The 14,687-nt window shown below is 33.3% G+C and overlaps 1 pseudogene; it reads left to right on the top strand.

The window, feature by feature from the left end:
- Positions 1–5,776: 5,776 nt before the first annotated feature.
- Positions 5,777–6,619, top strand: LOC102595505 (AAA-ATPase ASD, mitochondrial-like; annotated as a pseudogene).
- The last annotated feature ends 8,068 nt before the right edge of the window (positions 6,620–14,687 follow it).

The raw sequence follows: 14,687 nt of genomic DNA, 5'->3' as shown, positions 1-14,687 counted from the left end.
TATGTGGATAAATAAAAGTCTTATTAGGACTAGCCCACTTTAGCCCATAACCCAAAATATTATGTGGCATATATAAGACTTATTTGGTCTTATTTTCAGAAATACAAGAGAGAAAAATCAAGAGAGATTCGTTTTAGAGATTTAGAGAAAAGAGAAAAATCCCGATTTTGCTTCTGGAAATTTTCTGCTCAGGCAGTCCGCTTCAAACAGAATTTACCGATTCGTTAACTGTTGGATCGTGCTCAAATTTGAACTGGAAGTTCTCAGCATCTAGTTCTTGCAATTCAACGGTGGAGATCGGATTTGGAGGTCTGTAGCTTCTGATTTTGGGGCGTGAACAGTAGCGCATTTTGGGTGAAATCTCTTCTTTAATTCTCTAGTTTTGGTGCAATCTTGTTTTGTTGTTGCTCATTATTTGGCGCTTGTTCTGTGGCCAATTTTGGAGAACAATTTTGTAACTCTTGGTGTTTATAGTGGAGCTTTTGGTCCTGTGATTTTTTACTCTTCACATCGAAGGGTTTTTCACGTAAATTGTTGTGTCTTGTGTGATTGGTTTATTCTTATCTTGTTGCTTTAGTTTGGTTGATATACTTGCTGTCCATTTTTCATATTGCTTGATTGGTTTGTCTTCTCTTGGTTCAAATTGAAAGGGAAAGTTTAGATTTGGGTATTATTCCGCTGCTATCCTATCTGGCATTCTTGTTAGTGCATTGCCTTTCCCAACACTTGTGGTATGGTCGACTTCAAAGCTTGCAGGACATCAATATAAATATTGTTGCAGCTGATGTCTGGCTGAATGGACTTAATCTTCATTTCAATGAAATCAGAACGCAAACAACTGACTTCACTTGGAGCCAAGTCTGGATTTCCGTTGCCATAGACGACTGGCAAATGCAACCAGACAACCATTGCAATGTGGCTAGCCTCAATTAAAGCATGAATATAAAAAGTACTACTACGTCGGTATTGAGGCTCTATACATTTGTTTGAAACAAAGAAGACAAAAAATCTCAATAACTTCAACTCCTTTAACACTTGTTCTATTTGTTCCTTGTGTTCTGGAACAAAAAGCCACGAATATGGATCATTGATCTTCACTAGAACATTGAGGTTCTCCACAAAAACATCGATGACTTCCATCACAAATTTGGGGCTAACATCATCCACCTTGTTGGCTGCAAGTGATGTATTTGGAAAAGAGTATTGGGCTCTGAATTCTTGCTTAGTCTTACAAATTACCTCCTTCCAGTAGGGAAATGAATCATAAACATACGGAGTCTTGTACGGAAATAGATCTGAACAATCATAGGGTTCTCTATGAGACTGAATCTTCCAAATTTATATCATTTTCTGTGAGAATTTTAGCATACCGTATTCACTTGCAAAAGGTAACCTTTTCAAATGGAGAAAACAATCGAGGAATTTTAAGTCCCATAGAATGAAATTTATTCGATCCCTTGCAACATCCTGCAGCGTGCTAAGGAAACGATCTTTCAGATTAGACAATTCATTGTTGAAATACATCCTTGTGACACAAGAATTAAACTGTTGTGGACTGGGAAAGAAGAACACACAGTATTATAGTTTATTTCTTCACTTCCTCATCTCACGACTAACTTACTACTAAATTAGTGGACACAAACGGCCTACATAATAATTCGCATGAGATAACCTGATTTATATTATGTCATATTAAAAGACATATTTATGTATTATCTCATTATTTTACAACCAACAATTATTTGTCAACAATGAAGATCCGTGAGTAGAATATATATTACTCAAATTTCAAATTATGTGAGAGTGTTAGACTAGACATAAAATTTTAGAATAAAAGAATTTTTTTTGAAACTTATAATCTAAAATAAATAGTACTAATATTTACATGAGTATTTATTTGTCAAGTGTTTGGTTCACTACTTTTCACTTAATTTTGTGTTTGATTTAAAACTCTACAAAAAAATTCTTTCCTACTATACCCTTGTGTTATTATGAGTGTTTATTTCATGGAATTGGGTCAAAGTAGATAACTGCCGGACCGGACAATTTTTCTTTTGTAGGAATTTCTATTTCATTTAATTAGTTGAATCATATATATATATAATTGTTATTAATTTTAAGGTGTGATGTATCACTAAGAAGATCATTGATGGCACGGTGTATTTCTAATTTTTTGTTAGTCAAGTATATCTTAAACTTAACATAGATTTAAGACAACTTAAATTGTTCAATAACAAAAGCTTATTATTATTATTTTTTTTTAAAAAACAAATAGTTCAAGTGGGTAATCAACAAACTATCTTGAATAAAAAAAAATCAAGAAAAAATGAAGAAAAAAATATTAGTGAACTCATTAAATTATACTAAACGAATTTGGAGAATTAAAAAAGAACATTTATAGCTATTCCAATATAAATAAAAGGGAAATTAAATTACAAAAAAATTTAGAAAAAGGAATATGGAGTTAGTTTAGTCATTTAGGGGTCTTATCCAAGGTTTAACAAACCTTGGATTAGTTATCCCTCCATTTTCTAGGGATAAGATAAGACCACATATGGTGGATAAACAATTCATGGATTAAATTAAATGAAGTAACCAAACAATGTATTAGATGGACGAAATTTTAATCCATGGATTATTCTATCTAATACCGCCTACCAAACGGATCCTAAGATAAAGTGCCAAAGAATTAGTCAAAAGGTATTATACAATATATCCTTTTAACTTGATCTCGATTTACATTTATGTTCTCTAATTTTGATTGCACATAAATAGACACTTAAACTTGTATAAAATTAAACAAATAAGCATATATGTCCTACATGACATCTTACATGATAATTTGCATCCAGTATATTGCCCTGTGTGCATTATGTCACGTGGACTCATGTGTTTACTTGTTTAACGTTATACAAACTTACATGTCTATTTGTGTCCACACAAATTGAACGATATAAATATAAAATAAAACCAAGTTAAAAGATATGTTAAGCATTATGCATATTCAAAAGTATTCGAGGAAGGCAGACAGGTAAAGTGCAAAGATAACTTTAGAATTTATAAATTTTTAAAAAGTTATTTTAATTTATTGAATTCCAAATATATTACTGTATTTATACAAACTAAATAAATTTTTGATATATACACATAATTAAAATTAAAATTATTGAATTACGACGAATCCGTAGGTTTTAGCTCAGCCCCTATCGATGATATGACTCATGGGCATTGAAATAATTGTAACAGCTGGCAATAATTGTTTGAATAGTTCAATTGTTTAAAAAATTATTTTTATAATAAACTGAGGGACAGCTCTCGATTTATTGTGTGGGATAAATTTTTTGAGATAGGTCCATAAATTTTGCAAATGATTTTTTTTGGGAGAAAATATAAATATTAGAAAGCGACGAACAACGTTAGTGTTTTTTTAAAAATAAATTAAAAATCCGATATTGTCCATCGGTTTATTTAACTGTTGCCTAGATACCTTAATTAGGAATATTATTGACTTGATAATTTTATACTATTTGGTAATTGAATGTTTTGTAAATGAATGAACTTTGGTAGACCTTTTTAGATTGTTTGATGGATATTTAGTATGTATTTAGTCAGTTTGTTACTGATATTATAGCTCAGTTAAAATTGATTTTTGCAACATTTAGTGTTGGTTTACAAGTAAATATTGAATTACAATTAATTACATTTGACAAGTGAGATGCAGAAATTACACGTTTCTGCATTTATTTGTTTTGGCAAAAAATTGATCGAACTAATCAACGCTGTCCGTCGATTTTCTACAAAATTAAAATTAAAAACAATGCAGAAACTTAAAAATTGACCTGCCGTTGGTTATTACCAATATTTTTAAAACTTATTTAATTTAAAATGTTTTTTAAAAATAAAATACTTAAATATATAAATCGAGGCTGTCCGCCAATTTATTTAATTCATTCATCGGGTTTAAGAGAAAAGATTGACTTAATAAAATTATAGAGATGTACACATACAAAGAAATCAAGGGTAAATAACAAACTATATATACATAAAAAATATATCGGGTCGTGACACCCTATCCCCCCAGCCCCCCCAACCCCCAATTTCCTCTATCTTGACCCGACCCAATCCCACTTCCCTGTCCCATCCAACAACCCTAACCGAGCCTGATCCATCTATACAAAGTTCAACTTTCCAAAATGACTAATTTGGTCTTGGAATGGCCGGAAACCAAAAATTGCATTTGTCTATTCTTGACGAACAATAACAGGGCTTATTTTCCCCTTTATTAACGAAAGAGTTAAAGGATAAAAAATATACCTAAACTATTCAATTTTTTGAGTTTCATATCTGAATTATTGAGAGTGTGAGTTTTCTTCTTGAACTATCACTCAATAATTAGCGAAACACCTCTCGACTAATTTATGATGTTGTGTGTATTGCCCTTTCTCTTTAGTTTTGAAATTCTGTCATGTAACACTTCATATGAAAAAATAATTTCACTATGGCAAATCTAAATAAATTAATATAAGGTTAAATGTTGGCACAAGAATTAAAATTGTTGTGGACTTGGAAAGAAGAGCAATTGACATACAATACACAGTATTATGGTTTCTTTCTTCACTTCCTCACCTCATAGTTAACTTATTATTCCACCGTTAATGTCCTCAACTTAAGGTGTGTGTAGGTAGACACTTAAATTAATATAAAGTTGAATTAGTCGACACACCCAACATACATACATGACAAAATTTCATGAAATACATTTGTCCTACATGACGACTGATTTATATTATGCCACACACTGACAATAATTGTTTGGAAAGTTCAATTGTGATATGTGTGGTGCTCAATAAAACAACCATAAACGAGTCTGGTCCATCTATACAAAGTTCAACTTTTCAAAATGAATAATTTAAGGGACTATTTGTGCACATCGTATCAAAATTAAAGATCATAAATGCTAATTGAAGCTAAGATAAATGACACGCTTATCTATTATACTTTTACATTTTCATGACAGTTACCTTACCTATCAAATACTCCTTCAGTCTCAATTTATGTGGCACTTTTCATTTTTTTAGAGTCAAACAATTTAAGTTTGATCGGGATTTTGCGCATGGAATTTTCAAATTTCTTGAAATGAAATTTATATATTTGTAAACTACGTAAAAAATTACTATAAGTCACTATAATTGATAATTCAAAATGTTTAAAGGATCTATGAAAAACTTACGGTCAAAAATAGATTCGTTTGAATCTTGAAATCCTAATAATCGATTTAGGATCCAACCCTGAGACCCGATCTAGGACTCGACCCACCCCGACTCTCGACTCGAGAGACGACATTTGAATTGGGACCCAGCCCCAACACCTGACTCGAGAATCGACCTAGGACCCAACTTCCAAATTGAGACTCGGCTCCGACTCTCGATCCGGGACCCGACCCCAACACTCGCCCCTAAACCCGATTTCTAACCCGGATCCGACCCCGACACGCAACACCTAACTCTAGACCCGATCCGACCTCGACTCTCAACGTGATACCTGGAACCCCACCCCAACACTCGACCTATGATCCAACCTCGAATCCTGACCCGGGACCCAACACCCAGATCGGGATCTGACTTTGACCCAATCCGACCCAACCCCAACCTCAGACCTGGGAGTTGGATCTCAAATCAGGTCTAGAGGTCTGTGTCCCAATTTATGTGATATACTTGCCTTTTTAGTCTGTCGAAAAGAGAATGACAAAATGTATGTTTGTCTTGTTTTAAAGGCATTTTACATGCCCTCTCTGGTCATTTCTATCTCTCTCTATATATAGAAGGCCATAACAAACATTCACATAAACATGAATACTCCAATTAACTTCAAGATGATGCAAGATGTTTGGACTCAGTTGGGTCCAACCATTGCAGCAATCATGTTCATCTGGACCATGTACCAGAACTACTTCCCTCACGAACTTCGTGGTCATATTAGGAGGTATCCCGATAAACTCGTTAGCTATTTCTATCCTTATATGCACATTATCTTTTATGAACTTGAAACTGAAGGGTGGTTTGAGCGGAGCAGAGCTTACGTAGCGATTGAAAGGTACCTTAGCAAGAACTCAAGCACACAAGCTAAGCGTCTCAAAGCCAACGCGGTGAAGGATGGTCAATCGCTTGTCCTAACCATGGATGATCATGAGGAGATAACCGATGAATATGAAGGCGAGAAGGTTTGGTGGATTTCGAGCCAAAAACCAACCAACAGACAGACAATACCTTTTTATAGGGAGGATGAGAAGAGGTATTTCAAGCCAAAATTTCACAAAAAGAATCGCGACCTTATCACAAGTTCATACTTGAAGTATGTGTTGGATGAATGGAAGGCGATATCTGTGAAAGAACGACAGAGAAAGCTGTACACAAACAATAAGGGAGATGGAGGTGGTTATAACTACAGGGGAGGGAGGATGTGGAGTGGAGTAGAGTAGTATTTGAGAATCTGTCAACATTTGATACTCTAGCTATGGATCCAAACAAGAAGGAAGAGTTTATAGATGATCTCGAAACATTTAGCAAGTCAAAAGACTATTATGCAAAGATTGGCAATGAATGATCTGGTTCTCGCACTCTTCATGAAAGTATAATAGGCCTCTGGCAATGTCAAGTTCTATGTCACTTCTTAGCTTCCAGCTTGGTCTTTGTCCATCGCGAAAGATCAAATTTGACAGTCCCATTTTTCAATAATTCATAAACAACAGGCCTGTTACTTTTTTTCATTGCAGAAGCCTAACAAATGAACCAGAATTTTCTAATGTGTTAGGCCTATCACCCTTAGCTTACTTCTGACAAAAATTCTTTATCATCACCTTTTTCAATTCCATTTCCTAATTTCTTCACAGCAACTTCAACTTCTTCATCCTCTAACTTGACAATTCCACTATAAACACCACCAGAAGCTCCTTTGCCTGACCGTTGGTGGCTTCGTGCAGCTGCTGGAATGAAAATGCCCTTAAATACATTGCAATTGCCTTTCTTTTTGGAGGGGTTTTGGCATCTCTATATTTCTTCATAAAAGTGTGCTAATATATAGCAATTGCTGCAAAAAGCAGAGCAACTACTGACATCCTGTCACACCTGCTACCAAAACACCCTTTGATACAGAGTGCTTTTTGTTTTAAGTTATCGAAGAGCTGCTAATATTTTTAAGAAATGCAATTTTTTTATAAATTGGACATAAAATGCTATTCCACTACACTTTTGTATTTCATTATCTTATAATTCTATGTAATTCTTTTTTTTATCGGGTATTCTTTCTTATTCTGATTAATATATTGTTTTGTTTAACCTTTTCCATTTTGTATGCATATGATGACATGTATATTTTATTGCCTTTTAAGTTAATTGAGTTGATATTACAAATGTTTTATATACATCAATTAGACCTATATATATATTTTATACAGTAATAAAGGTTAAATGTATTAGTATTATTAAAGTGGGAAGACTTCAAGTTTAAAGTTGAATTACAAGTTTACCCCTACACTAAATAAAATTGTTATAAAATATTTAATTGAATAATGAATTTCTTCTTAAAAATATAACAGTAAACACATTTTATGAACATATATGCTAAAATGAAATCTCTGACTCCAACTTTTACCAACAATACTTTGAATAGGCCTAAATTCTTATTCAAAAGTTAAATTGTAAGGTTATTAATATTATCTTATAATAAATTTAGTTGTTCATTTATGTGAATCCATTGTTTAATTAGATTTTAACATGAACAATATTAACGAATCTTTCGAAGGCCTTTTTTTATGAGAATTTTTGTGGAAATAGAGAAAGAAAGTGAGAAGAGGTGTAATGAATTTTCTTTAATTTTATTTATTTATGCATTTTATGCTTCAATACATACAAAAATAATTTATTTTATCATGTTAGATTTTCTTTTAATGATAAAATTTGGTTTATTGAATTTGGAAAATAGAAATCTTAAGTTGAATGATTTTTTTGATACAAAATAAAGTTTAATGACTTTGCTACATCAATTTTAATAGTTGAGTGACCTTTTAGGATATTAACTCCATATCATATCTATATATATAATAAAGGAGAAACATAGACAAGGTGATGTGACACCTCTCTATGGCCTCCATTTGCATTTATCTTTTTTCTCCTTTTTTTGGCCTTTTTTAAAAATTTAAATTAATTATTGTATTGTAAATTATTATATTGTGAAAGTAATTACTTAATTAATGGATGAACATTTACAACAAAAACTCTTCACATTATTTTTTTATTTGTTTGTCTCACTTCTAATCATAAAATGATAATATTTTCTTATATTTTAGTATTTTTTAATTTATTCACAAGGAGTTATTATACACGACTTACCTCTCTTTAATTTTAACTTTTAATAATATTCATAACTCTCATAATTCTTATGTCCATAACCTCCAAACTTAAATTTATAAGCTTATGATGTCTTATGGTATTCCTCTATTTTGCCTATAAATTCATATTTAGTTCATGAAGATTCACATTCAAGATTACCCTTTCTCTTCTTCATCATATTGGTTTGTGAATGAACTAACATGTAAGAAAATATAAGTACATGAAGGTATGAAATATTTCATTCTCAAATCTTTATTTTTTCATTTCCTCTATTTTGTCTATATAAATTCAAATTTGATTTGTGAATGAACTAACATGTAACAAAAAAGAAGTACATGAGGTAAGAAATATTTCATTCTCAAGTCTGTATTTTTTCATTTGTTCTATTTTTTTTGTATAAATTCATATTTAGTTTCATGAAGATTACATTTAAAATTATCATTTCTCTTTTTCATCATATTTGTTTGTGAATTATCTAACATGTAACAAAAAAAAAAAGTACATGAAGGTAAAATATATTTCATTCTCAAGTTTTTATTTTTATTTTTATGTACTTGGACATGCTTTCTTAATATTTTGTTTATATATGTGTTATATATCATTCACCAAGCAAGTATAGTAAAAAAAATACCTTTGTAATTCTTAATAATGTGTTATCAGTATGTAGTTGTTCTTTCTAATATTCAGTTTTCGAAATATAATGTAGTTTAATTATAATATTTGTTAGATTTCAAGAAATGATAATTATTTAGTATTGTTAGTACTATTGAAAAAATAATATACAAATATATTACATATACTTTAAATTTCTTTTTTTTCTTTTGGTGTTTTATTTTTTAATTCGTACATGATATTTTATTTATCCATATAATATTTTTTTATCCAATTGGTTGCATATGATGAAGAGTTTGACATATAGAGCAAAATATGGTGGCAAATCTACTTGCAAAGGAATGGTAGAAAGAAAAAAAATTGAAGCATAATTAAAATTCATTTTTTTAGATTTTTTTTTTACTTTAACTTGTATTAGTAGCTTAAGCTACTTTTCCTAGAATTTTTTTAATTTTGATTTGTATAAATAATTTAGCTACATGTATTGTCAGTGTTAATCATTTGATCTTTTACTATTCTACTTGTTATTTTTTGACTTATGAAGCACAATTAATATAATTATCCCATTTTAATAAAAAAAAAAAAGTATGATTATCCCATTTCATTTTTATTATACTTGCAAAAACATAATTGAAAATAAAATATCAATTTCATGATGTCATTTTTTTGCGTGTGTAACAATCTGTTTTTGTCACTATTCTTTTTTGTTTGAAATGAATTTATAATTTTTATGTAGTCACGGATTAGTATATTTTTTTTGTACTTTCATGTAACATCCAGCAATTTGAAATAACTATGAAGAAGCTTGGAATTGGAAATAGTCATTTTTAGAAAGAATTAAAAATCTGGAAAATTTGGTTAAGTATGGGAAGAAAATGAGACCAACTTTGAACAGTTATAACTCCTAGCTCAGGATGAGTTAGGTGTAGTTCCGGTAATGTTTGCAAAGTTCGTGGAATGGTCTTTCCAACGCCACCGAGTTTGCTCGATTCCGAGTTCATATGAGTGAGTTATGCCCTTTTGAAGTTGGGTTGTTGGCATGATTTAGTTGTGGTTGTTGAAATCTTGTGGTGATGTTTGTTGAAGTTGTAGTTGTGTTGTGTTGAAGTTCTTGTTGGTTTGGTGTATGTTTTCGGTGGTGTTTTTGAGTTGAATCTATTGCATGTTGAGGGTCTTAACGATTCTAAGTGTTTGGGGGAAGAATCTTTGTTGTTGAGAGGCTTTAGAGTTGGAGAAACCAAGGAGAAAAGTCGGTTTTTCGGGGAAAAAGGGTGGGGCGTCGCGCCTGCCAGCGCCCCCCAAAAGGGCCTCTGAACTTTCCCCCTTGGGGCAGCGCGCCTAGCAGAGCGCCAGCAGGCCCCTTCTGAAGTTTTAGGGCTGGCGCCCCGCGCCTCTCAGGGTGCCAAGGACGCCAACCTTTCCCATTCATTCCCCACTTGTTCATGTATGTTCCTTAGTATTGTGCCTATGTTTTATAGTTGTTTCCCACACTCCAAGGTACGTCTAAACGTCAAGAACTCATCTATAAACATGTGATCATATACCTTGAATCCATAATTTAATTCAAGGCAAGTTAAGGTCTAGTCAAGGTGAAGTCGAAGTCAAGTCAAGCAAGTCTTTAAAGTTGTTCAAGAGTCTTTATTGAATGTTTTAACTTCATTTTAAGGCTCAAGTTTCAAGTCAAGTAAAAAGTAAAGAGTCTCAAGTTCCAAGTTAAGTAAAGAGTATAGAGTCAAGTTCATTTCTCAAAAGTTATTAGGGAACTAAGTATTCCCAAAGAAGTTTATAAATGTTTTCACATTTAAGACGAGAGGAAACTGAGATTTCCAAAAGAGTTTTGAGAAGTTTGAGTACTATCTCTTTTTTGAGAAAGATGAGTTTTGCGAAAGAGTTTCTAAATCATGATTAGTATGACAAATCGAGTATGTCATCAATGTTTAAATAGTATGGTCTCTAGGTATACCATCAATGTTTAAGTAGTATGAATATCCTGAGTCATCAATGATCATATTAAAATATGGTTTTGATATGTTCTTTTTAGAAAGAGTTTTCAAGAAAAGGAACTATGTTTCCAAAAGAGCCTTTGGGCTAGATTTTGAGTAATTATCTCAACTAAAGAAAGATGTGTTTAAAACACTTATGAGCTAAAGTATTTTTAGGGAGTAGTCTTGAGCACCGAATTGGGGACACGAGTTCATATTAACTCAACTCTCCATAAGAACCATGCGGCCAACATGGAGTTTAACGGGTCATACTTTTAGATGATCCCATAAGTTAAGCTAGTGGATCCACTTAGTAAAGTTAGCTTCCTATATCACGGCAAGGTATAGGATGGTTCTTGGGCAACGTGAGGTAACACATTGTATCACCACTTAGTTTCATAGTGGTGGTTATCGGTTAGAGAAACTCCCACAGTAGAAATTGCATGGTTCCTCGAGGGGTTCTGCTTAGTATGGATGGGGGTATAGGACTTCATTCATGCAATGCACAAGTAGACTTTGAGAGGAAGCATGGTATTTTCATGATATTATAAATATGATTTTGACGTCATGTTTTAAATAGTTTTACAAAGCTTTATATATATTGCATGTGCCTCATTGCTTTATATTGAGTTCAGTTATTCATGATTTGAACAGAGCCAAGGTAAGTTCTCTTTTGTATCCCTTTCAAGCTTAAGTTGTTGTTTAGCGGTTCAGCTCGCATACTCGTACATTCCATGTACTGATGCCAGTTGGCCTGCATCGTCTTATGATGCAGACACAGGTACCCAGGATCAGCATCCAGCACGCCGTTGATCCAGTTGTGCACTCCAGAGTTAGTGGTGAGCCTCTTTGCATTCTGGAGGACTCGATTATTTTGTTCTCCTAGTTGTGTTTTATTAGGATGTTGTGGGGTCTGTCCCAACATCCATCTCAGTGTTATAGAGGCTTCATAGACAGTCAGTCAGTTAGTATTGAGTCTCTCATCTATGTATATATGTAAATATTCTATTTTGAGACTTGAGTTGCCTTTTTGGCCAGATTTTATCAGTTGAGTTGTTTTATGACCTTTCATTGCATTGAGTTATTCTGTTGAGTTAGGTTTCCGCTGAGTTAAGAAAGCCAGGCCAAGGGTTCGCTTGGGGGCCAGCAATGGTCTTCGAGTGCCGGCCACGTCCAGGGTGTAGGCTTGGGGCATGACATTTCACCCCTTATTTTCATTTATTTATTTTACAAATAAAATCAATGCATAATTATTAATACATTTTATGTAATAAAATTGTACATTTCAATTATTTATAACTTGTATCTCTTCATTTACTTGTAACTTCTAATCTTAAATATTATTCATAACTTTTGTATGTTTCATTTTTCATAATTCTTATAAATATATTTAATTAGCGTTTAAAAAATTATAATAATAAAGACATAATAAAAGATTTAACTTTTTTTTACGATATCAGAATTTGTATAGAAAATTAGTACTTCTACAAAAGATAGAGGAAATTCAAACATATAAAATATGAGTGATTTTTGTATTATAAAACAAAGTTGAGTCACTTTATAAGTGAACTATTTAAAGTTGAGTGACCATATTGGCTGAAGGTGGTATTTTGGGAAAAGGGTATTTAGCAGCTTTGACATCCAGTTTAGTCTTTCAGATTTCTGTTGGGAGGTGAAAAAGGAAAGGGTGATGTATTTGTATCAACAAACTCTCGTTCCTCGAGAATGTAAAATGTATTTAGAGAGATAGAATGACAGCACATCCCTATTTAATGGGAAGACTCTCACTTGAGCAGAAATGTGACAGCACCATTCCAAACCCACTTGTGGCGTTTGAGATTACATTGAATATACTGTTGTTGCTCTAACTGTAACATCCGACAATTTGAAATAGTTTTGAAGAGGCTTAGAATTGGAAATTTTCATTTTTGGAAAGAATTTTGAAAATCTGGAAAATTTGGCTAAGTGTGGAACAAGTGAATTTTGGCCAACTTTGAGTAGTCATAACTTCCAGATCAGGATGAGTTAGGAGTATTTCCAGTTATTTTTGCGAAACTCGTGGAAATATCTTTCCAACGCCACCGAGTTTGCTCGATTCCGAATTCGTATGAGTGAGATATTCCCTTTGAAAGTTGGGCAGTTGACAGGGAATCCGTCCGGAAATTTTTAAGGGCATTTTGGTCTTTTCCCTAGCTATTTCTTTTGAGGTTATATTGATGTGTTAGGCTGATTGTGGATCATTTTTGTTCCATTTTAAAAGAGTTAGAGCTAGGGCTTGAGAGTGAAGAAGAGAAGAAGAAGAGAAGAAGAGGAGAAGAGGAAGAGAAAGAGGAGATCAAGCAAGTTTCCGTCGTGGAAATCATCGGGGGTGATCCCTATTGAGGTATGTGAGTTCATAGTGTGGGTTTATCCTTTCCCCCACACACCAAGCTCCTTTTATTATTGAGAAAAGATTGATAGAGTTGTTGAAATTGTTGGTTTGTGTTGTTGAAGTTGTTGGTTGTGTTGTTAGAAGTTCTTGTTGGTTTAGTACATGATTTGGTTGTGTTTTTGATTTGAAACCTCTTGTATGTTGAGGGATTTTATGATTCTTAGTGTTTGGGGTTGAAACCTTTGAAGTTAAGGTGGTTTAGAGTTGGCAAAACAAGAGAGGAAAGTCGAGTTTTCGGGGAAAAGGGCTGGGCGTCGCGCCAGCCAGCGCGCCCCAGCAGGGGCTCTGAAGTTTCCCCCATGGGGTGCCGTGCCTAGCAGTGCGCCACAACCTGCCCTCTGAAGTGTCAAGGCTGGCGCTCCACGCCTCTCAGAGCGCTAGGGACGCCAACCTTTCCCATTAATTCCCCCCTTGTCCATGCATGTTTCATGGTATTGTACCAATGTTTCATAGTTGTTTCCGTTACTCCAAGGTACGTTTAAACATCAAGAACTCCTCCATATCATGTGATCAAACACCTTGAATTCATAATCCAATTGAAGGAGAGTTAGTATCAAGTCAAAGTGAGGTTAGAGTCAAGTCAAGCAAAGTTAAGAAATAAGTCCAAGCAAGTCTCTAAAGCTTTTCAAGAGACGTTATTGAACGTCTTAACTTCGTTTCAAGTTTCAAGTCAAGTAAAGGGTTTAGAGTTCCAAGTTAAGTAAAGAGTTTCAAGTCAAGAAAAGGGTATAGAGTTTCAAGCTAAGTGAAAAGTCTCAAGTTTCAAGTTAAGTCAAGAGCATAAAGTCGTAGTCCTTTTTCCAAAGTTATTAGGGAACTATGTAACTTCCCAAAGAAGTTTCTAAATGTTTTTTTTTTACATTTAAGTAAGAAAGGAACCATGTTTTCCAAAAGAGCCTTTTGGACTAAGTTTTGAGTAATTATCTCAATCAAAGAAAGATGTGTTTCAAGACACTTATGAGCCAAAGTATTTTCGGGAGTAGTATTGAGCACCGAATTGGGGACACGAGTTCATAGTAACTCAACTCTCCATAAGAACCATGCACCAACATGGGACTTGACATACCATTCTTTTTAGATGATCACGTAAGATTAGGCTAGTGGATCCACTAAGCAAAAGTAAGGTCCTATATCGATGGCAAGGTATAGGATGGTCCTTTGGCAACGTAAGGTAAAACGTTGTATCATCACTAAGGCTCGTAGTGGTGGTTGTCGGTTAAAGAACCTCCCACAAAAGCTATATTACTTCTATATAAGTAAAGTTGAGTTTGTTAT

This window comes from Solanum tuberosum, unplaced genomic scaffold, assembly GCF_000226075.1.
Source record: "Solanum tuberosum cultivar DM 1-3 516 R44 unplaced genomic scaffold, SolTub_3.0 scf00424, whole genome shotgun sequence".
Classification (NCBI taxonomy): Eukaryota; Viridiplantae; Streptophyta; class Magnoliopsida; order Solanales; family Solanaceae; genus Solanum; species Solanum tuberosum.
Note: the sequence above shows the minus strand (reverse complement) of the source record. Positions and strands in the feature narration are given on the sequence as shown.